Raw genomic sequence first — 25,735 nt, forward strand, 5'->3', positions numbered from 1 at the left:
ATACTCATAAGGCACTTAAGAAACTCTGGATCGATTTTTCCCGGGATTTTCCGGCTAGTGCGTCCTAATATTTTAACCACGTGAGTTGTTCGGGGTCCTCTTTCACCACACAAAATTTGGGACAAAACCCCGACCCCACGCTCGTGCCATCTCCTTGTCAGTGTTTTGACAGTCGCTGGAAGACAGAGAGTAGAAAGCGCAGCTGGCGTTGGGCCGACTCGCTGTACTCACCTGTGGTGACGGAGCGGTGCGCCCGCAGGAAGCCGGTCCCCCTGTTGAGCGTCTTGAGTGGCGTCTGGCTGCGAGACGGCATGCGCACCGTCGTGGCCGCCATACTTCCTAAAAGAAAAACAAAGAAGCAACAAGTAGCACACGTCATTAGTGTCCACTTGCAGCTTAGCTAGCAAACCACTGACGTATAAGCGGCACTGCGGCAAAACCAACGCTAAAGTCAGTGGTGAAAATACCCTCTGCGACGTTGTAGGCTCATATTGAGATGCTACATCGAAAATGGTAGAAACAGCGGCAATGGTATGGCGTGGTAATAATTAAAGTACTACTCACTGAAGTCCAGTGTGGGCTGTAATTATGGTATGGCAGCGAAACTCGGTAGATGTTCTAGTGCATTAATGCTGAACCGATTTACGCCGGAAAAAAAATACTTCTAGTTTTGGGCCCCAGGTGCAAATGTGGCGCTGAGAATGCAAGAAAGACTTTTAGGAAAATGTCAATATGTAACGTATTAGGAACGGGACGTGGGCAGAAAAGACCAACGTGAGAAAAGCATAATGTTCATTTTACACTACTGGCCATCAAAATTGCTACACCAAGAAGAAATGCAGATGATAAACGCGTATTCATTGAACAAATATATTATACTAGAACTGACATGTGATTACATTTTCACGCAATTTGGGTGAACAGACCCTGAAAAATCAGTACCCAGAACAACCACCTCTGGCAATAATAACGGCCTTGATACGCCTGGGCATTGAGTCAGACAGAGCTTGGATGGCGTTGTGTATAGGTACAGCTGCCCATGCAGCTTCAACACGATACCACAGTTCATCAAGAGTAGTGACTGGCGTATTGTGACGAGCCTGTTGCTCGGCCACCATTGATCAGACGTATTCAATTGGTGAGAGATCTGGAGAATGTGCTGGCCAGGGCAGCAGTCGAACATTTTCTGTATCCAGAAAGGCCCGTACAGGACCTGCAACGTGCGGTCGTGCATTATCGTGCTGAAGTGTAGGGTTTCGCAGGGATCGAATGAAGGACAGAGCCACGGGTCGTAACACATCTGAAATGTAACGTCCGCTGTTCAAATTGCCGTCAGTACTAGCAAGAGGTGACCGAGACGTTTAACCAATCGCACCCCATACCATCACGCCGGGTGATACGCCATTATGGCGATGACGAATACACGCTTCCAACGTGCGTTCACCGCGATGTCGCCAAACACGAGTGCGACCATCATGATGCTGTAAACAGAACCTGGATTCATCCGAAAAAATGACGTTTTGCCATTTGTGCACCTAGATTCGTCGTTGAGTACACCATCGCAGGCGCTCGTGTCTGTGATGCAGCGTCAAGGGTAACCGCAGCCATGGTCTCCGAGCTGATAGTCCATGCCGCTGCAAACGTCGTCGAACTATTCGTGCAGATGGTTGTTGTCTTGCAAACGTCTCCATCTGTTGACTCAGGGATCGAGATGTGGCTGCACGATCCGTTACAGCCATGCGGATAAGATGCCTGTCATCTCGACTGCCGTTGGGGTCAAGCACGGCGTTCCGTATTACCCTCCCGAACTCACCAATTCCATATTCTGCTAACAGTCATTGGATCTCGACCAACGCGAGCAGCAATGTCGCGGTACTATAAACCGCAATCGCGATAGGCTACAATCCGACCTTTATCAAAGTCGGAAACGTGATGGTACGCATTTCCCCTCCTTACACGAGGCATCACAACAACGTTTCACCAGGCACGCCGGTCAACTGCTGTTTGTGTATGAGAAATCGGTTGGAAACTTTCCTCATGTCAGCACGTTGTAAGTGTTGCCACCGGCGTCAACTTTGTGTGAATGCTCTGAAATCCTAATCATTTGCATATCACAGCATCTTCTTCCTGTCGGTTAAATTTCGCATCTGTAGCACGTCGTCTTCGTGTGTAGCAATTTTAATAGCCAATAGTGTATTATTAGTGATTTGCTCAACATGACCACTGGAGAAGTCGACGAGATTCCGTACAGTACCACATTTGCACCTGGTGGCCAAAATCAGAGCTAGGCTTTTTCCAGAGTAAAATCGTTCCGCATTAGCGCAATAGCGCATTCACCAAGTTTCACTGCCACACGATACTTACAGGCCACAATGGACCTGTACAAGTAATTCCACCTGAATTTAACCACCGCCGGCCGGAGTGGCTGAGCGGTTCTAGGCGCTACAGTCTGGAACCGCGCGCCCACTACGTTCGCAGGTTCGAATCCTGCCTCGGGGATGGTTGTGTGTGATGTTCTTAGGTTAGTTAGGTATAAGTAGTTCTACGTTCTAGGGGACTGATGATCTCAGCAGTTAAGTCCCATAGTGCTCAGAGCCATTTGAACCATTTTAACCACCCGATAGTTCGCTAGTCGGCCAGCGAGTATGCTGCACCTGCCTCGTACATAACCGCTCGTGCTGAGAGAGTTAACGTCGCACTTTTAAGAGATATTGAGACCCATCAATGGCTGTCTCAAACCTAACCTGTCCGAACGCTACCCTATATGTTATTCAACCGGCTGCCCAAAGGCTAAAATCAAGAACTCCTGAAAACTTTTTCAAACTCAATAATTAATATCGGTAGTCATATATGTAATGCATCATTAGAACTAACAACTTTTCCAGACACATAAAAATATCTACACGTTAACAGCGAACACCATCCGTTACAGGAACGTTCTTTTCTGAGGCCCTTGTAGGATCGAGCGGAAGCTGTCTCATACGCTGAAGGCCTGCCGAAGGAACTGAGCGACTTACGGAAAGTATTCAATGGAAACGGCTACCAGATATCACAGGTCATCTTTCCGAAAACATGTAAGCAAACGGATCCCGAGAAGTACTAGGAAAAGCTAGAATTTTTGTCATTCTGTGGCTCAGTAAATTGGAAATTTGTGGTAAGGACTATGGGACCAACCTGCTGAGGTCATCGGTCACTAGATGCACTACTTAATCTAACTTAAACTAAAGTAAGGACAACACACACACCCATACCCGAGGGAGGACTCGAACATCATACGGGGGGGGGGGGTTACCACGCTAACCGTGACAAGACGCCCCAGAACGCACGGCTACCCCGCGCGGCGTCGCTCAGAAACAGGAAAGATTGGCCGGCTATTAAAGAGGCATAAAATCAACTCGGTATTCATGACATGAGCAAAACTTCGGCAACTTATGATGCCTGTGAAAGACGATATAGGCCTTAGGACGCCAGAGCATGGAAAATATCGTGTAGGTGTGAACAGTTTTATGACGGACGGGCTGTGCGTAGAACACGGGCGATTTTTTCACCTTCGGCACCCTGAGAAATCGGCGATAGCAAACCAAGCTCTAGAAAACGGACATCATATATCATTCGACGAGACATCTGTTATATAGAGACTAATAGTTTCTGGGATAGCGTAATAAAAAGAGCGATCTAGATGACAATTTGTCACAACACCCTCAATAAAGGCGGCGGCCTGCAGCTGAGCGCGGCATGGTACCAGACCACCGTTAGGTTGAGGCAGGCGCGGCGGAAAACAGAGAGTCTTATATGGTGCTGGAGCGAGCACCAGTAACGTCACAGAAGGCAGCGCGGCTAGGTAAGGACGATAGCAGCAACCAGAAGAGAGTCACCACTTGACAACGGTCGAGGAATACTCGCCCAAAACCCCGTAGATTTCAGACCACTTGACGCGGCTGGAAGCTCAAGAGAATTGTAGCAGTAGACATCGCCGCGAAACCATGCATTCGTATATGAGACAAAAATATGCCACTGTTAGATCTCTTTATAAGAAGTGCACAGTTCATGGTCTAGTGGCTAACATTGCTGCCTCTGGATCACGGGGTCCCGAGTTCTATTCCCGGCCGGGTTAGGGATTTTCTCTGCCCGAGTACTGGGTGTTTGTGTTGTTCTCATCATATCATCATCATCATTCCTGACAGTGGCTACACTGGATTGCGTAAAAGAAATGTAATGTATAAAAATTGGGACTTTGCACGGGTCCCGATGACCGCGCAGTTGAGCGCCCCACAAATCAAACATCATCATCATCTTTATAAGAAGGGTGACAAGAAAGGCTCAAATCAGGGCTTAACAACTTTCTGATTTTGAGCGTAAGCACTCGCGCCTGCTCATGTTCGCAAGCAGAACACTTGCGGCGTGGTGGGGAGTATGGAAACTGTGAAATTGGTGCAAGGACTCTTACCATTTTACACAAAAACGGTGGTTTCGCAAAATACTTACAAGGGGGACGTGACGTTGGGATCACAGATTTACTTCAAACTTTGTACGTCTTTAGTAGGCCATTAAAACAACATAATGTGAAGTAGTAAGGTGCACTACACTGGCAATTCCGAGGAAATCGCGTCTGTTATGTTCCTTATGTATATGTGAGTAGGTGATGAACGTACGAGTCGGTGGTGAACAGATGGTTAACGTTCGAACTCCGTAAGGAGAACGTGTATTAGGAGATGGTTCGACTCCCACTCAAACAATTTTTAATTTATATTTTTTTCATCACTGGTTAGATTATTTAATTTATATGGCATTTGAGAGGTAATATAATTAAAAAAATTTACGTGTATTTGCATGAAGTTTTAGTGAATTTCATGTTATTTGTCTACTGATTATTTTTAATTAAATTTTAAGGCACCCGGAACTACTTTGCACCTCCACGCTTCGAGCTACAGACACAGAGGCAGGCTGCATTTGGCAGTTAACCTGCGTAGGGGTGCTCGAATAGTGTAGGTGCAAATTTTTTGACTATCACAGGATTTACGCTTCGACTCCAAAAATGACGGTGACTTGCTGTTACTTGACCACTGCAGATAATGAATGACATGACGATTTCGAACTGTTGTCTCGTCCACGACCCTCTTGCAACGCGCGAATTCTAACTACTTGGCCACACAGACTTCTTACAGAAGGCATTTTAGCACACGTACGTCATTTACACGGTAGATGAGCTTCTCTTGATATTTACTCGGAATTGCCAGGATAGTGCACCTTACTACTTGCACATCATGTTGTTTTAATGGCCTACAGAAGGTTTACAAAGTTTGAAGTAAATCCCTATTCTCAACGTCGTGGTCTCCCCTTGTTAGTGCATCGTAAGGAGCTGAATACTTTCAGGAAGGTACTAAACACCATACCACCTCGAAAAATAATGAAACGAAAATACGAAGTACTTGAGTCTGTACCGGAGGTCTTAGAACTTAAAAGGAAGCTCTCTGAAGACGAAGAAAAACCATGCGAGTGTGCCGTTAGGCTGAGCTACAAAACTGCATTATTTTTAACGAAGTGCTTGCGCTGTTTCGCGGATGGAAATGTAATAAAAGAATACGTGGCAGTTGCACTTGAATATTCATGTCCACTTCAAGAAAAACAATTGAAAGTGCAAAAAATTTGGAAAATTTGTGGTAAGGTCTTATGGGATCAAACTGCTGAGGCCATAGGTCCCTAAGCTTACACACTATGTAAACTAACTTCCGTTAAGGACGACACACACGCCCATGCCCGAGGGAGGACTCGAACCTCAGACGGGGGGAGCCGCGCGGACCGTGACAAGATGCCCTAGACCGCGCGGCTTGAAAGTGCAGTTATCGCAGGCATACAGCTGTGTCATTGGTAGCAGCCTTGAAGAAAATATGGAAAATACAGCTTTCTTACTGAATTTATGAGTTTGTGTGTCTACAGGTGGAGCACAACTCACGTTGGGGAAAAAATCCGGATCCGTAGAACAACTGAAGGGGAAAATGAAAAAGCTTCCATTACTCAGTTTGCGCTGATCTGCGACTTGATGTAACTGATCTATAAATCGACAAGGACTCTACATTTCTCCTAGCATTTCCCTCAATATCGATCTCCTCATTTACACAAGCTCCACATGGTTCCCCACCTATTTCACAATGACGATGGAGGGTGTATAGTACCCGCTGCTTGCAGGACTGTGCGGAGCACGTTTCCTGTAACGAACTGGCTTAAATAATTATCGTTTAATTTTCTTACTCAAGTATTTTCCAAAATATTTGAAAAACTAATGTTGTCAAGAGCAGTTTCATATTTAAGTAGGAACAATTTACTTAGCGCATCACAGTTTGAATTCCAGAAGAGTTGCTTGACCAAGAATCATATTTATAGATTCACTCACCGAAGATTAATACATTTAAATAATAAAATATGACGAGCTGCTATTTTTTGTGATCTGTCCAAGATGTTTGTGTAGTCCAGTAAGCCAGCCATAGAAGAGCAATCTATCTTTACAAAATGTTATGTGGACCTCTCTCCCACGAAAATCATGGTCTTGACGAGAGCCTTCTGAGATGCACTTATTTAGGAACTTTTGGAAATGCATTTGGCGGAAAATCTTATTAATCTTGATAGTCGCTTTCAACTTGATACGGCACGAGACTTAGTTCCTTCTTCAATAGCTTCAGAAAGACAAAAATCATTACAGCTAATAACACATCTAGCGACAATTGATTTTATTATTTTGACCACTGAATTTAAACTCGGTGGTCCCACAATTCGTTCGAGGGCGTGCACGGAATATCACAGTTGCGCATGCACCTGCTCCCCTCAGATGCAACAATATTCCACAGACGATGCTAACTCAACAGTGGGCGGTCATGCAGCGCTACCCACTTGCGTGAGCCATCGCATCAATTTTTCGTATTACATCAGCGACGTGCACCAGCAAACGCCAGAGTAAAACTCACCTGAAGACGAATGTGTGATTGTCAGCTGAAATATCGCTGCACGATGTCTGTGTCAAAAATTGGTTCAAATGGCTCTGAGCACTATGGGACTTAACAGCTCAGGTCATCAGTCCCCTAGAACTTAGAACTACTTAAACCTAACTAACCTAAGGACATCCCACACACCCATGCCCGAGGCAGGATTCGAACCTGCGACCGTAGCGGTCGCGCGGTTCCAGATTGAAGCGCCTAGAACCGCTCGGTCACTCCGGCCGGCGATGTCTATGTCATCGAACTGCAAACTCCAAACCTCACAGAACGCTCATTACGCCAGGAAAGTGTCAATAATTACAGTAAATAACATTATTTTCTTGCCTATACTTTCACAGAATGGAATTAGTCAGAACCATGAAGCCATGTAAGTACAACACTTACATTGGAAGACAGCACCAAATTCACTCAAACTAAAGGTCAAATCAGACGGCCAGTGGTCTCATTGATACGAGATATATTAAGCGCATCTGGCATGCTATTGGAAAGAAAATTTGCACAGAAATTGCGCTGGTCAGCTGCCAAGTCGTAGAAAGTAACGATCTGGCTAGGTGCCGAGGCAATATCTTAAGAATACCATAGCATCAGAAGCGGCAGCTGCAAAAAGCCGATACTTAGCTTGATGTAAGACACGTGAATTTTCATGAAAGCTGCTTTGCATTCTACAGCTAGTCTTAATGCTTAGAATTTACCCCTGGGTGTTTAAAAACACGTAAAGATGGCACTGGCGCGAGCTAATTTGCAAATTACGCCTTAGCTTTAATCTGTAGCAGAAACAAGATTTCCTTAATTCAGCATTATGCGATTTATTCGCTAGTTTGCAAGCCCAAACTTTAAAACGTAAATACTCATACTGTGACACACTTCAAATATTGGCTAGTTTGAGTTTTTGTAGTGCAAACCATCGATAGAATTATATGAACTGTCAAAAAAAGACTAATACCCAACAGTTACGCTATCTACAATCTGAGGATGATGTGATTCGACTATCTGTTATATGAATTCGTAAAAGCCTTAGTCCATATTTGTCTTCACAATAAAAAATCATTGATTCTTTTTGTAAAATAGAAAACTGATTTAAATCATAGGTATCATTGCAATTTATGAAAAATGGTTTTCATCCTTTTGTAGATGTTCTTTTATCTTACTTTTGTTCTGAGCAGCTACTCTTGACATTTGTGCTTTGTGCCTCCTGATAACTCTGAAATTATGACCTTTAATACGAAGATTTGTAAGAGGTCCGCATCCCCTTACGTAAAGATAAATGTAGTTTTGCCTCATACAGGTCGAGGTATTAAGATTTTTAAGACCTGAAGATTACACCAAAGTCTGTCGAAAGCGGTTGTCTTTAATAAAGAAATATTCTATGCGAGCTAGGCTGCTGAATATTTTCTAAACAAATGAAACAGCAAGCAAACTGTATAGAATTGTAGTTAACCGACAGCTGATGGGTATTGTCAATAGGAGGATGTGTATAGTGGCTCATAATTGTCAAATTTGGTCTATGCAAACAATACTGTGATATAGAGAGAAGTGGTGTTGTGATGTTATGAAATTGCAAGTAATACTGAGATATAGAGAGAAGTGGTGTTATGAAGTTTATCAGGTTTATAATGTGTGCAGCGTTAAAAAAATTTTATTTGTAGGGATCCACAGCCTCCAGATGCTTAATAAATGTAAACATGGTCAGTAGTAGGCCTTAATGCGATTTTTATTTAATCGTGCGATTAGCTAATTTCGACTACTTGTCATTGTCAAGCACCTGTAAAACCAACATGAAAAAGGACTACATTATCTACATACGCGCCGTGTATATATAACAGTTCACAAACGTCACATAAAGATAAAACATTACTACACAAATTTCTCAATGTAGAGAGTTAATGGAGCGTTGAGGAGTTATTGTGCAGAGATTAATGAAAGTGACTAATGGATGACGAAGGAATATGTATTTGAGATGTTGAGTTGAGGTAGGTAGGTGTGTATCGGTTCATGGAAGTTTATATAGGGTGTAAGACATATGGTGTACGAATCATGTCCGAAGCATGACGCCTGAATGTCGTTTATGTTCACATTTATATCAGTATGTCTTTAGAAATTGTAATGATGAAAGAGGTTTGTTGCTGATAAATGGTCAATGACTCAGGAAGAGTAGAGAAACAATGATTCAATGATCTAATTAGCTGCCGCTCGGTTTGAGGCGTCCTGTCACGCAATGCGCGGCGCCTCCCGCAGCAGGTTCGAGTCCTCCCTCGGGCAAGGGTGTGTGTGTTGTTCTTAGCACAAGTTAGTTTAAGGAGTGTCTAAGTCTAGGAATTCACACGCATTTGATCATTTGAACATCTAATAAGCTATCGGAGTTGATAATTTATTTTAACGGATTGAGTGCAAGGGGGGAATGCTAGCACTATGTGGTACACAATGAGAACTGATATTTCAAACTTTGAATCTACATGACAAATGGTATTCACCGTCCTATGTGCGACGTTAATAACAAATGTCCAAATTCAGTAAAAATAACCTAGGGCGGATTAATGTAGCCATCTTTTTGGAAACTGGTTCTGAGACAACCTCGTTAGTAATGCTTACATTTGCTAATATGGTAAGGGGTAAGGCACTGCCAATTATTTATATTATTTATTATATGTTGTTTAATATCCTTTTTGTTACTGGTGTGTTAGAGATAGAGAGTGGCATGTTTCTCCCTATCCAAGACAGGTAGACACGTGCAACAATCACGCACACTTCCACCGTTCTCTTAAAAGATGCAGTCTGTCACACGCATTTAAATTTCCCTTGGCGTTAGGATTTTGACTGAGTGATCTAACGATAGACAAGTGGAATTTGAAGAGTATTACCGCACATTTCCTTGTTTATGATTGTTTAATACCACGAATAATAAAGACAGACTGACTATCTACAGTTCCCCACAAATAAGAACAACGTGAAAAGACGATAAAAGGAAAAGGAGTGAAGAAGAAGGAAATGAAGCATGGACGAATGATAGAAGAATGGGAATAAAAGAAAGTTATTGCTTTACATCTCGAAAAAAAAAAAAGTTCAAATGGCTCTGAGCACTATGAGACTTAACATCTGAGGTTATCAGTCCCCTAGATCTCAGAACTACTTAAACCTAACTAACCTAAGGACATCACACACGTCCATGCCCGAGGCAGGATACGAACCTGCGACTGTAGCGATCATGCGGTTCCAGACTGAAGCGCCTAGAACCGCTCGGCTACATCTCATTAATGACAAGGCCATTCGAGTTCAGCCATGAGCATGTTTCGGATAATGTCGAGGCAAGAAACGGGACAAGAACTTTCCGAAAAGCCAACACAGCAGTTTTCTTAAGGCATTTAGGAACTGCGCGGATAACTTAATTCTGGTTGATCGCGCGAGAGTCTATTGTCTTAGGAACTGTGTCACTTCGCAGGGTGAGGAAAGGAAAGAAGGCAGAAGGACGAAGAAAGGCAAGAGGAAGAAAGAGGAAGGGATGGAAGTAATAGAAGAAGATTATGGCGATAAATCCTCAAAAACGCATGTGTATGTTTATAATACACTCTCGACAATGAATGTAAGTCAGTATTAATTGCAAGTGAATAAAAACCAGCACTTTCCCAAACGTTTTTCATAACTAAAATATTTAAAAATATAGTACACCTTGTGCAAAACGCCATGTCCATACAAATATCGCTCACAGATGCTTGTTACATCGCAGTACACAGTAACACATCTGTTTACGTAAGCTGAGCATGTTCTAAACAGTGAAAATTCATTTTAAACGGCGTGTAAGGCACTTAAGATCAAACCGCCACACAGCCGATAGTAAGAATAAGTACAACGACTCATAAGTATATATAAACTAGAATGTGGTCATAGCAATAAATTTTATATTCGAAAGACAAGACTAGAGCATACTAATTCGCAAATTAAATCGGTATCTGAACTACGCATGAAGAATACGAAATTAAAATCACAGATATGAAACAAAATATGAAAGTTTTGCCCGAAACACAGAAAACTATATTAAAAATTTGCATATTTCTTGCAATAATGAAAGACTGCCCATCATAATATTAAATGATCGACTAGAAGCCATCAAAAAAAATTTCCAGTATTTTCGATGACATCTTCTATCAAATTACCACTTTGCCAGTTTTATGTTTCTGCAGCAAGCACTGAACATCTTATGACAAGAGGTTGTCTGCTACGTATTCCGTTTATGTTCATAACATACGAGTTGTTACACATTTTAATAATGGCAGTATATGTACCAGCCACTACATAGACATAGTTATAAACAAATTACAGAGTGGCTAACTCTTGGTACGATTTACTAGATGTGCAGTTTCTTTGTGATGTTACCTGCCATAATCAGGGTCTTGTGTCTTATACCATTTAACCTTCATGTAATACAGTATTAGCGAGACCTCAGGATAGGTACAGCATTTTTCTATTATGCTACAAATTCAAGCCGGCCGGTTGCAGGTTCGAATCCAGCCTCGGTTAGGTTTAAGTAGTTCTAAGTTCTAGAGGACTGATGACCTCAGAAATTAAGTCCTATACTGCTCAGAGCCATTTGAACTATAGATTGTGTATTACCCGTTTTTCTCAATAGCTTACCCCTACTTTTCTCAGAATTTGCACCATTTTATATTGTCGAACGCTTTCTGCAGGTCCCGAAATCCTATGAATGTGTCTCGATTTCTCGTGAGCCTTGCTTCCATTATCAGCTGCAACGTCAGAATTGCCTCTATGGTTACTTTACCTATCCTAAAGTGGAATTTATCGTCATCTAACCAATTTGCACAATAATCTTTGCCGGCCGGAGTGGCCGAGCGTTTCTAGGCGCTACACTCTGGAACCGCGCGACCGCTACGGTCGCTGGTTCGAATCCTGCCTCGGTCATGAATGTGTGTGATGTCCTTAGGTTAGTTAGGTTAAAGTAGTTCTAAGTTCTAGGGGATTTATGACCTGAGAAATTAAGTCCCATAGTGCTCAGAGCCATTTGAACTATAATTTTTCATATTAAAAGTAGAAATACCCTTCTATGGCAAAGATAGTAACCGCACGTCGTATGCAATTACTTGTGAAAGCACCCTGCTCTCGTAGCTACACGTCAAGTCGCGTGAACTCTTCGAGCGCCGACTGACACTTCCCCTTGGCTAGCGGCTTGCTTCACGTTCCCCGGACGCTGTTCTTGTCCGTGTACAGGATGTTATGCTGCGGCCTAAGGAAACCAGCGTTGCTGTGTCGGCATCTCGGTCGTGACGACCTTGATGAAAGGATGGGGGGGGGGGGGGGGGGCGGGGTCTGGAGCGCAGTCAGAGACGTTCGAAAGGAAACGCGCCGGAAATGTAGGCTTCCTCGCAACACCCCTGACTGCGGCTGGCTACTCCTGCTGCACATCGTGAGGATCCACTCGATCACTAAACTTCCGCGGATCTTAGAATAGCCACGAGTCCGCAGAAGGTGACGTAGGGGCTGTACAGAAGCATTGAGCCTGCGTTTTTCCCGAGACTGCAAGGAAAAGGTAAACCTTTCTCAGATTAAATGATAATTAATTGAAATTCTCAGCTGCCGACACGTGTTGATAATATACCTCGATGGGGACAGCTGAAAATTTGTGCCCCGACCGGGACTCGAACCCGTGATCTCCTCCTTACATGGCAGATGCACGACTGGAGGGACTTATCCCTTGCACGTTTCCCGTGAGACCAACATTCCCAACTGTCACAATCTACATACGTAATGTACCTAATAGACATTTGTCCATCCATTCAATACTCGCGCCAGCTAAGGTGACGATTCCCGAAAGAGTTCGGGAAACCTGTGCGCATTCGCACAGACGAAGGTCAATGGCCGGATAGCCTTTAACTACATATGAAGATAGTAACTGTTCTCGAAAGAACAGATACCATGATGACCCTCAGCTGCCGACAGGTGTTGATGATATACCTCGATGGGGACAGCTGAAAATGTGTGCCCAGACATCGACTCGAACTTTCTCAGATTACCTTTGTGAATCGACGCGTAGGCGTTTCTCCTATGTGTTCTCTACAAGCCTGGTGTCATTTCTCGCATCAGATACAATAGTGAGCTGGAAACGTTCTGAAGGCAGCAAATCTACTTCAAAGATCAGTTTGGGGTGTCGTTACGGAACTTTTACTGCTAAGGACCGTAAGATAACATACAATGACTCAGTTTGTTACAGTTAATTTCGTAGGATACTAAAAATCGAGAGTATGGCTGACACGAAGTTCAGATCAGAAGCACATCCCAACGCCAAGTGACTTACTTGTCTCCCATCAAGGATCGCTAACAAACTTTGTACGACATCGGAAGAATTGGTGCTTTGTCGACAGCGTACACACCATCATTTCTTATTTTAATTAGTATACTGGACAGTGTTATAATAGTAAAGAACCTTTAATGGCTGTTCGACTGCACCTAGCAATTATTATGTTAAAAATGGATTCTAATCTAGACAAAAAAATTTAATGTACGTTTGTTCCAAAACATGTGTCTCTCTTGACCGATTACTTCGAAATTTTGACACAACGTTGTATTGTAAGACAGGTTACAGGCGTGTTTCCGTGTACCTTTAAAAATTATATATTACATGTATTTTAAAAACAGTAGGTACATTAAAACGTTGTGTCAAAGTTTCAAAGCATTCAGGTATAAACTTTCGAAGATTTGCGGTTAGGAGCATTAATAATTTCTGTATAAGTACAAACGTAGATGTTTGTTTCTCCAAAATCTCAAACCTCCAAAAGTTCTTAACGGGATGCTTTGAAATTTTGACATAGAACTGCATTCGAGTACTAACGTGTTTTTATATACCTGCTGCAACGCCATCTGGTATACATTAACAAAACGGGAAAAGTTATGAAAATGTAAATGTTGGTTTCTTCAAAATCGTTAATCTCTGAAAGTTATTCACCCATTACATGTTGTTAGGAAACAGAAAAGTTGTATTTTTATGGTTTATTGGTTTGCGATTAGAATAATACTACAGAATTTGAATCTGCAACAACAATAAACAAGGCTCAAAGTCAGAGACAAAGGTGAAGAGGGGATAGACGAAGGAGTGCGAGGAAATGGACGTAGGAAACTGGAAGGGGGACATGGACAGAGAGAGGGAGCAGGCAGAGATGGACTAAATAATAATGTCGCGTGAGTAGGGCCTTCCGTCTGGTAGACCGTTCGCCGTGTGCAAGACTTTCGATTTGACGCCACTTCGGCGATTCGTGCGTCGATGGGGATGAAATAATGATGATGAGGACAATACAACACGCAGTCCCTGAGCGGAGAAAATCTCCGACCCAGCCGGTAATCGAACCCAGGCCCTTAGAACTGACATTCTGTCTCGCTGACCACTCAGCTACCGGAGGCGGACAGGGGATGGACTGAGAGAGGGGGAAAGTGGGACAGAAGGAGACGGGAGAGAGAGAGAGAGAGAGAGAGAGAGAGAGAGAGAGAGAGAGAGGGAGGAGAAGATTGCCAGAGAGAGGTGGAGAAGGTGGTGACCAGAGAGAGGGGTATACTAAAAACGTGTGTTTTCTCTTTCGTTTGTTCCCCATTTAAGCACACTGAGCCATAGCAAAGCGTGGCCGGGTGCAGCTAATAATTAATATTTGGTACAGAAAAAATTGTTGTTTCACACCAAAATATCGGGTGGTCCCCGGGGTCTACAGTAGATAGATTCGCTACCACGCATAGTTCGGTTTCTCACACCACCAGCGTACTTCCAGAACTTATGGCCATACTCACTATCTGCCCGCCGATTGTGGGAATTGCCTCGCGATGCATTGCAGTAGTTCTCTACGTTACCGCTCATGATATCAGCTGATTCAGCCTGCGTATAGCGTTCCAAATATAACGTGAAAAATGGCAAATAAGGTATCTGAAACGCAGAGTGACCTCACAATTTTGTCTTGTTGGAGTCCGGCTCGGCCCGAGTCTGTAGTAATCTTCCCATTCGTTCTTTTTACATGCTACGGATCCTGCTGCATGGCAAATCGCTCGCTCTTCGATAAGCGTTTTAAAAGGGTTACGGCGACCGCGTAGTACGTTGCCGTCGTTTGCCACTACAGGCGCCGTTGTCCGTACGGGCGAACTGCCGTGTCTGCCTGTACTGGTCTATGCGAGGAAGCGGCATGGCGGAATAATGTGTAATTACTTTAATATGTCAACCACTAAACACCGCCTCCCAACTCTTCCCCCTGCTCCCTCCCATATGCAAAGGAGTTTTATCCCCAGAAGTATGTCTCGTACAGTGGCATAATTATGCAGATACATCATGCGTTGTAAGTGGATAGTGTCTGCAAAAGGTGTTGCGAATAGAGTCACTAGTACAGAAACAATAAATTAAAACCCTTATGCCAGCTGATAAAGCTTACTTGCATGAACACTGAAGATGTAGTAAGTGATTAACTTTTTCTTTCCATTATTTGGTGGGACGTGTCATCCAGAAAAAGTTTGGGAAAGGTTTGAAATTGTGTGTTGACTTTACTGGACGTCGCTAAGTGCACTAATTCTCAAATACTAGAGGAATGTAATTTGAGTAATTTGTGCGTGGGGAGTTAAGCTGCCTCAGGGTGACTGACCTGCCCCTGCCGCTGAGTTTTATGCACCCACAGCACCTTGAGAAGCCACGCGTGAAATTTTCATTACTGAATCTAGGATGTATATCTGTACCTCTATATAAAGACAAGATGTTGTTTAAAGTTTTTTCCAAAAATCTCGAAAAGTTCTTGACCAATCTACTTGAAATTTTTACACGACACTCTCATTTAGTTTCACACGTACACAGACGATATATGTTTTTAAACAACAATGCGCATGTTTTTCGTTGAAACCGATTACAAAATGTAAATTCTGGGCTGTGAAAATGTGCAGTTTCGTTTTCTCTCTCGTAGTCACATTTAACTACCATGAAAGGGCAGTTGAATCATTAGACAAATTATTTGTCCCATATATATTCTTTCTCCTTATATACTGTTTTGCTTTCCTCCACACAGTCGATTTCAACAACAAAAAATCTTCCAAAATTTCGTAATACTACCCGTTTGTAGATTAAAATAATGCGAAATACTATCATTGAAGCCTCTATCCCCACAGATCCAGCAGCTGGACAGGTCTGTCTGATACCCAGTACACCAGTGATGTCCCCCCTATTTGCTTATTCATTCAAAATGGTTCAAATGGCTGTAAACACTATGGGACTTAACGTCTGAGGTCATTAGTCCCCTAGAACGTAGAACTACTTAAACCTAATTAACGTAAGGACATCACACACATTCATGCCCCAGGCAGGATTCGAACCTGCGACCATAGCAGAAGCGCGGTTCTGGGCTGAAGCGCCTAGAACCGCTCGGCCACAGGGGCTAGCTGCTTATTCATTCTAAGTGACTTCAGTTCCCAATCAAGGTTTTGTTTGCAATAACCATAAACAAGGTCGGAGGGAGGGAAGAAGACACAGACCGAGATGGGGGTGGGGGAAATGGACATAAAGAGAGGAAACGAAGAGATAAAGATAGATAGAGAGAGAGAGAGAGAGAGAGAGAGAGAGAGAGAGTGAGGGGGGGACAGGGGCAGTAGAAGATGACGTAGAGAAGAAGGAGGGAGGATGTGGAGGACAGAGAGAAAGGGAGCTGGAGATGTACAATGAGAGATGGAGAGAAGAATATTGACAGAGAGAGAAAGAGAAAGGGAGAGAGAGAGAGAGAGAGAGAATGAGACGGAAGAGAGGGGGGGGGGGGGCGAGGAAGAGTAGATGGTTAGACATTCATCCATTTGCCATACATATTTACCAACTGCGAATATTGCCAGGTTCGTTTCCGAATACGTATGTACGCTGACCAATCGAACTATAGCTCAGAAGATTAAGAAAACCAAACAACTGGACGCAAGGGAATGGGAATTACCGTTGGCTGAAGATTGTGGGAAAAAGAATTATGAGGGAAAGGAAAGCTGGTAACTGACGGCTTCGGTACTTTATGGAGATCCTGGCGGTAGTGCTTAGGACATGGCGGCCACACCTGGCGTGCACTTAATGCAGCAGCGCCTAGAGTAACACACGTGTGACAGATCGGACACCTTTCCGGTTTAATACCGACGACCGTTTCTAGATACTTTTACCATTTCGGAACACCACGGGCTGGTGTCCTATATCGTGTTAACTTCACATCTGTCGAGTGCTTCCCTGTCTAGTTTGCTCTTAAATGATGAAACCACGTCTGCAAAAGGCACCTGATGAGTGTTGGGTGGTCTGAGTCACAAGAGACTAACGAGAATTCATCATCGTAATTAATCGATTCACTCATTGCTGACTATCGTATCCAAATTTATTTATTCATTTGTTAAGTAATCGACTCTTGTCCGTCCACAGCGACCTTCAGCTCTCTTACTACAATGTGATGAGGAAGGCCGGTAATCTTCTTTGCTTGATCCAACCATCCAGTTACTGCCTTTCCTAGTGGTCCTCTGCCTTCGAATTTGCCTTGCAATATGGGCTATTCGAAATTGGAAGTATTGGTTCTTCTTTCTGTCCATGGTGCACACAACTTTTTCCTCCAGCACCACATCTCTAAGATATTAACTCGGCTCTTGTCAGTACCTTTCATAGTCTTTGCTCGCAGCTGTACAAGAACAAGGGGAACATGTAATAGATATTCCAATGATGTACTACGTCTTTTAAAGTATTATGTCATTAGACTTAGCCAAAAATATGCAAAGTCCAAAATGTGCAAGCAGCAAACATGCAATGTCAGTAATTTTATCTTGGAACTCTTCATTGGCTCCGTGTTTGCATAGAAAACAATAATATCAAAAACTGAGTCCGCTTTCGTGCAAAACACCTTGTTATTCGTTTATTTCTTTGTTTTCCCAAACTAGTTCCGGCGACAAATATCACCATCATCAGTGGGTTTTTTAATCTTAGTTATTGTATGTCACAGCATGTTTTTGAGGATTGTTGTCGCTGTTTGTGACATATTTTCCGCGCGCTTTTTTTTTTGCCGTTTTTACTCAGCGAACATCATGCCATCTGCATGTTCGTTTTATGGTATGTAGCTGATTCTATACACGTAAAAACAAAACTTCCGCACTTTGTTTATGATCTAGAATATATAATGCAGATGACATGTAACCCTATTATAGAGCATTGTCAGATTCACCAGACTCCACTATCCAGACTGTATACGTAAAATTAAATTCAACAGTGTTTGTTACACTTTATTATTTACAGTGTAAACAGACTGTACATGTAAACTTAAAATCAAAATTGTTTGTTACATTTTATTATTTACAGTGTAAAAGTATGGACCTCACGCACCAGGGGCGTTCAATAAGTAATGCAACAAATTTTTTTCTCGGCCAGTGTACGTTGGAAAAAAGCGAAATTTGTTGTGGCTCATATTGGAATATTCTGGCTTCAGTTTCTATAGTTTATGAAGTTCCAATATGTGCGGTCCGGTATGTAGCCTTCAGAATGGTGACTGTAAAGGAGATGCGCTCCAAGCAGACAGCTGTCATTGAGCTTCTTTCGGTGGCAAAACCGGAGCATTGCAGGTGTTCTCACACGCTTGCAGAACGTCTACAGAGACCTGTCAGTGAATAAAAAGACGGCGAGTCGTTGGCCGAGACGTGTGTTATCACCGCAACAACATTGCGCAAACCTGTCCGATTTCCCGCGTGCGGGCCTCCGCACACAGATGTGACTCCTGCAGTGTTGGAACGTGCGGACACTCTCGTTCGAGGTGACAGGCAAATCACAATCAAACACCTCGCTGCGCAAATACTGTTGGTAGTACTGACACACTCGTCCATCAATTAGGGTACGCACAGGGTGTGAACCCGCTGTGTTCCTCGCCTCCTAATAGAAGACCATAAAAAGCAACGAAGGAGTTCAAATGGTTCAAATGGCTCTGAGCGCTATGGGACTTAACATCTGAGGTCATCAGTCCCCTAGAACTTAGAACTACTTAAACCTAACTAACCTAAGGACATCACACACATCCATGCCCGAGGCAGGATTCGAACCTGCGACCGTAGCAGCAGCGCGGTTCCGGACTGAAGCGCCTAGAACCGATCGGCCCCAACGGCCGGCTGTGCGAAGTTGCTTGCACGTTAGGTGGCTGATCGTGACCATTTTCTGTCGAACGTCGGCACAGGCGATGAAACATGGGTTCATCACTTCGAACCAGAAACAAAACGGCAATCCGTGGAGTGGCGTCACACCAACCAAGTGAAGCCATGGCAACGGCATTCTGGGACTGTGAAGGTGTTGTTTGATGTACTCCCTCACGGCGCAACAATCAACTCTGAAGCGTGTTTTTCTACCCTCAGGAAATTGAAGAAACGACTGCAGCGTGTTCGTCACCACAAAAATGTAAACAAACTTCTCCTTCTCAATGAAGACGCAAGGTGTCACTTAAGTCTGCGCACCAGAGTGGAGCTCACAAAACTTCACTGTTCTTCCTCATCCACCCTGCAGCCCGCATGTCCCACATTTCGACTTCTATGTGTGTGGCCTAATGAATAATGCATTGCGTGGGAATCAATATGTAGATGGTGTGGGTGTTATTGATGCAGTAAGAAGTTGGCTCCGATGTCGACCAGTACAGTGGTAACATGCGGGCATACAGGCTCTCCCAGTAAGGAGGCGTAAGGCCGTCGCATTTAACGAAGATCATGTTGCAATACAGGGTTTTGTAGCCAAAAGAATGGCAAATAATATGCTGTATGGAATTCTGAATAGAACCAACATGCTTTCAGAAAAAAAAATTGTTGCAGTACTTATTGAGGTCCGCCCCCGATAGGTCAATGGTCAGCGTGACGGATTGTCAATTCTCTGGGCCCGCGTTCGATTGCCGGCTGAGTCGGGGAATTTTCTCTGCCCAGGGATTGGGTGTTGTGCTGTCCTCATCCTATCATCCCCATCGACTGCAGGTCGCCGAAATGGCGTGAGATTGAGAGACCGGCACCCGGCGAACGGTGTGTCCGACGGCGGCCCCTAGCCATACGATTAAATAAATAAAAAAGTACTTATTGACGCCAAAGTTTTGACATTGTCACGTAAGTCGTTATAAACGACTTTAAGTTACTTCGTGACGATATGGCTGTAATAAAGCTCTATTTATTAGCAGGTCTTGCTGGTGGAGCTGTGATATTTTTAATTATACTACCGGCCATTAAAATTGCTACACCACGAAGATGACGTGCTACAGACGCGAAATTTAACCGACAGGAAGAAGATGCTGTGATATGCAAATGATTAGCTTTTCAGAGCATTCACACAGGGTTGACCCCGGTGGCGACACCTACAACGTGCTGATATAAGGAAAGTTTACAACCGGTTTCTCATACACAAACAGAAATTAACTGGCGTTGCCTGGTGAAAAGTTGTTGTGACGCTACGTGTAAGGAGGAGAAATGCGTACCGTCACGTTTCCGACTTTGATAAAGGTCGAATTGTAGCCTATCGCGATTGCAGTTTATCGTGTCGCGACATTGCTGCTCGCGTTGGTCGAGATACAATGACTGTTAACAGAATATGAAATCGGTGGGTTCAGGAGGGTAAAACGAAACGCCGTGCTGGATCCCAACGGCCTAGCATCACTAGCAGTCGAAATTACAGACATCTTATCCGCATGGCTGTAACGGATCGTGGAGCCACATCTCGATCCCTGAGTCAACAGATGGGGACGATTGCAAGACAACAACCATCTGCACGGACAGTTCGACGACGTTTGCAGCAACATGGACTATCAGCTCGGAGACCATGGCTGCGGTTGCCCTTGACGCTGCATTACAGACAGGAGCGCCTGCGATGGTGTACTCAACGACGAACATGGGTGCACGAATGGCAAAACGTCATTTTTTCGGATGATTCCAGGTTCTGTTTACAGCATCATGAAGGTCGCATCCGTGTTTGACGACATCGCGTGAACGCACGTTGGAAGCGTGTATTCGTCATAGCCGCACTGGCGTATCACCCGGCGTGATGGTATGGGGTGCCATTGGTTACACATCTCGGTCACCTCTTGTTCGCATTGACGGGACTTTGAACAGTGGACGTTACGTTTCAGATGTGTTACGACCCGTGGCTCTACCCTTCATTCGATCCCTGCGAAACCCTACATTTCAGCAGGATAATGCACGACCGCATGTTGCAGGTCCTGTACGGGGCTTTCTGGAAACAGAAAATGTTCGACTGCTGCCCTGACTAGCACATTCTCCAGATCTCTCACCAACTGAAAACGTCTGGTCAATGGTGGCCGAGCAACTGGCTCGTGACAATACACCAATCACTACTCTTGATGAACTGTGGTATCGTGTTGGAGCTGTATGGGCAGCTGTACCTGTACACGCCATCCAAGCTCTGTTTGACTCAATGCCCCGGCATATCAATGCCGTTATTACGGCCAGATCTGGGTACTGATTTCTCAGGATCTATGCACCCAAATTGCGTTAAATGTAATCACATGCCAGTTCTAGTGTAATATATTTGTCCAATGAATACCCGTTTATCATCTGCATTTCTTCTTGGTGTAGCAATTTTAATGGGCAGTAGTGTACTTACAAAATGTGGAACACCACCTACATGAAATAAAATGGTGCGTATCATATTGTTGTACTAGCTGTCACCCACAGCTGTGCTCGAGTATCATTGCAAGTAGGTCCCCATGTGTCTGCCTGTTCGGGCAGCAAACACAGCACGCGATGAGTCTTCCGCTCCCCCCCCCCCCCTCCCCAACAGGCTGTCATAATGCACGATGAGGCCGCATTAGCAGCGCCGCTGTCGAGCGATGTGTACACTGATTCATGTGCAGGAGCGCGCATGGTGCTAGCACAGTACTATACATTATACAACTTGTGCGTTATGCAGTAAATTTAACAATTTTTTAACATGGCTTATTTTTACTGTCGTAAAAGAGAATGTTCCATTCCATTCTTCACCCTCTTAGATGTGGAATTTTTTTACTTTTTTATTTATTTTTTACTTTCAAATGTAGCCTATGTTCTTCCTCGTCTCCACACCAAATTTGGTTGAGGGGTTTAGTCGTGGTAACGTAACAGAGTAAGTTTCGTATTTGTAATATTACTGTGGAAAAATTTTTAAATCACGATACCTTTTTCTTTTCCGAATTTGATGAACAAAACCTATACATTGCCCCAAGCTACGGTGAAGTTACCTGTGACAACCACACACACGAAAATTCGTAGAGTAATTTCGGAGATTAGTGTCTTCGAGTAGACAGACAAGAAGTTTTTTCATTTTTATTTTTGGTACTCAAGACTGACATTTTCGCGGAAGAAACACACCATACTGCAGTCTTACACAGGCATCGCTAGAAGAGTGTCTTGGCTGTTGTCTGCAGGCGAGCGTAGTGATACAAGTGCAAACCCCTGGGCGCCGTTTAATGTCGCGCGGCTGAAACCAGGCTGCTCCTTCGATGCGAGATAACAGCATACGGGGCCCCTCTCCGCCGTCGCGCGGATTAAGATAACGCGGCGAGCACAAGAGCTCTCCAATTCCATTAACTGCCGCTTCCGTCTCCACCGTGGGGGTGGAGGGAGGGGGGGGGGGGGAGTGCAGACTGCGACAAGTTCCGCTGGCCCGCCCGCACTTCCGCGTGGGACCCACTTTGGATGCAATTAATTCATGTTCACCGAGAGACCGCTTTGGTGAGCGGGAGAGTGTAGTAGCGCGCACTGGTCTATCGCAACATGGGCAAAAGAGGGAAATGACAAAGTACGCGTAGTTAGTGTACTGCAAGTAAAAGGAACGTAATTCATTTTGGGTTGATAACAGACGCTTCACACACTGACTCACGGTGCTTTTGTTCACTGACAGGTCTCCGCAGGCATTCCGCAAGCGCCTATAAATATCTGCGCTGCTCTGGTTTTCCGCCAAAGGAAATTCAGTAACAGATTTGTGCTTGGAACGCACCTCTGTTACATACGCCATTATAAAGGCTTCGTATACCCCGTCCCCCTCCCTACTGGACCGAACTTCGTGAAATTGGACGTGAAAAAAATGTGTTACATTACTTATGGAAGACCCTCGTATAATGCCTGTACGTCTATGCTGAAGCATTTAAAATTGTAATTATAATTCAATGTCTAGTTGTTGAGCGACTCCGCAAAACATAGCGTCATTACGATTATTTTTATATGTCTCGGCGGAAGAGGCCATACTTATTGCTTCTACATAAAATTATGACGTAATATTTTGAGATTTTCAAAACGAGATTAATCACAAGTGTTTGGCAAGATTTCTTCAAACTGAAAACCGACGTATGTGACAAATTATGTCCCGTAGTAACTTCCTTTGTTACAAGTTGCATCTCACCCCGAAAATGGCAAAATAAGTTTGACATCGTCACCAATTTTATTATATATTTTATGGTCAACTATTACAAAATAAAAGTTTGTGTTGCAAATACTGACTGTTCTATGGATGATATTTACTGCTTTACGACACAATCGTTACGCATGTCCAATATGGTTTCCCATACTCCTGAGAAGCTGGAAAACAGTTAATCCCACCAGTTTTACGTGTCTCCATCGCTGAATGGAGGCTTTCTTCCCTCTTTCTCAGATAACGGAATTGGGGAGGGGGGGGGGGAGCGGGAAAGAGATACAAGTTGCAATTGCAATACAGCATGGCAGCAAACAGAACGGAAAGTAACCGGACGCACGCATGCTTCAAGATATATAGTACATGTTGAACACACCATTAGAACTGGTAAAACACAGAAGTCACATTTATTGTTTTTAAATACCTCTGCGATTATTTTACATCCTAAATTTTAATACTTGCCACAGTTTTTTGCTCCCAATGACGAAAAATATCGTTTAGAATTGCACCTGTCGCTCGAGACTTGCACTCAAGGAAGTTGTGAATCACTGAGTGCCCTGCTCTCTTGACGGGGTGAAGTAAAACGAGCAAACAGCTATCATTCCTTGATTGCCATCTTCTCCCAATTCACTCTAAATGACAATATAATACTATCAGTAACAACTAATGTACGAGTATTCATATCAAACTACAATTACACACGCTTTTATTACCAGACACAACACAACAAAGCACTGATCGCACAGTTTTTCGATACTTGTGACCCTGAAGTTTCCTCTCCACGGTATTACTGCTGTCCTTTCGCACCTCATCATTCGCATACGCTATCTCTTCTGCTAATGTCTCTCACATGTATATGTCTAATACCTACTATGAACTTCTTTAGTTCATTCCTACGTATATCGTTTGTTACTGTGTTGAAAAACTTTAATGTGTTGACTTTCTTAATTAGTAACATTTCACCCTAGGGTGTTTATGTCTCCTATTCTGCACTCGGGGTGGGCATGTGAACATCAAATGCTCAGGGAATTCTAAATCTCCAGTTACACAATGCTAAAGTTATTGGGTCAGGAACACGGCCACCTCAAAAAATGGTTCACATGGCTCTGAGCACTATGGGACTTAACATCTGAGGTCATCAGTCCCCTAGAACTCAGAACTACTTAAACCTAACTAATCTAAGTACATCACACACATCCATGCCCGAGGCAGGATTCGAACCTGCGACCGTAGCGGTCGCGTGGTTCCAGACTGAAGCGCCTAGAACCGTTCGTCCACACCGGACGGCACGGCCACCTCAACACTCTTAAGAGAGACTGAGAGCAACTCAGCAGACCGAACTACCTTCGTTACACCCGAAACACTGCATAAGAGACGCTAGATACGACGCAGCAACGGCTAGCAGGAGTTTGACAAAGAAGTAAAGACCCTGCAAAAACTTTGTTCAGAAAATGTAGCGGGACTGAAGACCTCTGACAACTCTGCAAGAGTAGAATTAATTCGGCCAATACGAATGACGATTTAGAGTAGAGCCTCTCCGCGGCGACATAAATATGTGCCCCACTGGCTTTTGGCACTCGATCAGTACGATCGATGGCGTTCTTATCGTTTACACTCGATTCTCTGGCTGTAGTATGGCAACATCTTGTGTGTGAGATTGTTTCAGTGTTGGTCCTCTACTTGCTACCCTGTCTGATGATCAGCCACCAAACCCACGGCTGAGGGAGTACGGTACTGACGTCAGCACAGAATCCAGCGCAGATAGGTAGCCCATGGGTCTACCAACTGGACTCCGGGCCAGGGCAGAAGGTGCTCTAAATTCCAGCGTCGCACAGGTGTTGATGGCTACCGTACTAGCGGTCCAGGCTCGTCATTCAGCACAACTGCACAGCATCCAACATGTCCGTCAAGCTGAGAGGACAACGCGGACCGTGATCTGGGAGGGATCTAGTACTCCCCGCAACGGCGTGTGAATCAAAACACACACGTCGTTGTTGATATCTTAGAGCCGAGCTGCCGACAGCACGTGCCTACCTCGCCAGCGGGCGTCAAAACACCGCATCAAGATGTCATCGACTTCCACTCCGAGCTGATGCAGCGCCCTAAGCAGACGTAAGTCCAATGTTGGATTCGGCAGATTTTTCTCCGCATTGCCTAGCCGCCAGTCGACGCAAAAGAAGCAGCAACGATTCGTTTTTTCAGTAATAAATGGAATAATTTTGAATATTTTACTGCGTCTAACGACGGCGCAAACTTCCTTGGTCTGCATCCTGACGAATTAGTAGGGATTTTCAGCCCGATAGAGGGCGTCTCCTACATTAATCTTCGTATTCATTGAGGTTTAGGGGTGTGTCCAGTCATAAAATAAACC

The 25,735-nt window shown here is 44.0% G+C and overlaps 1 long non-coding RNA gene across 1 annotated transcript in view; it reads right to left on the bottom strand.

The window, feature by feature from the left end:
- Positions 1–231: 231 nt before the first annotated feature.
- The window catches only part of LOC126416228 (uncharacterized), a 569,632-nt gene continuing 544,128 nt past the window's right edge, over positions 232–25,735 (bottom strand). The window contains exon 3 of the long non-coding RNA XR_007575419.1: positions 232–339. This is a non-coding gene — a long non-coding RNA (uncharacterized LOC126416228). The remainder of the gene's footprint in view (positions 340–25,735) is intronic.

The sequence above is a fragment of the Schistocerca serialis genome, chromosome 8, assembly GCF_023864345.2.
Source record: "Schistocerca serialis cubense isolate TAMUIC-IGC-003099 chromosome 8, iqSchSeri2.2, whole genome shotgun sequence".
Taxonomy (NCBI): domain Eukaryota; kingdom Metazoa; phylum Arthropoda; class Insecta; order Orthoptera; family Acrididae; genus Schistocerca; species Schistocerca serialis.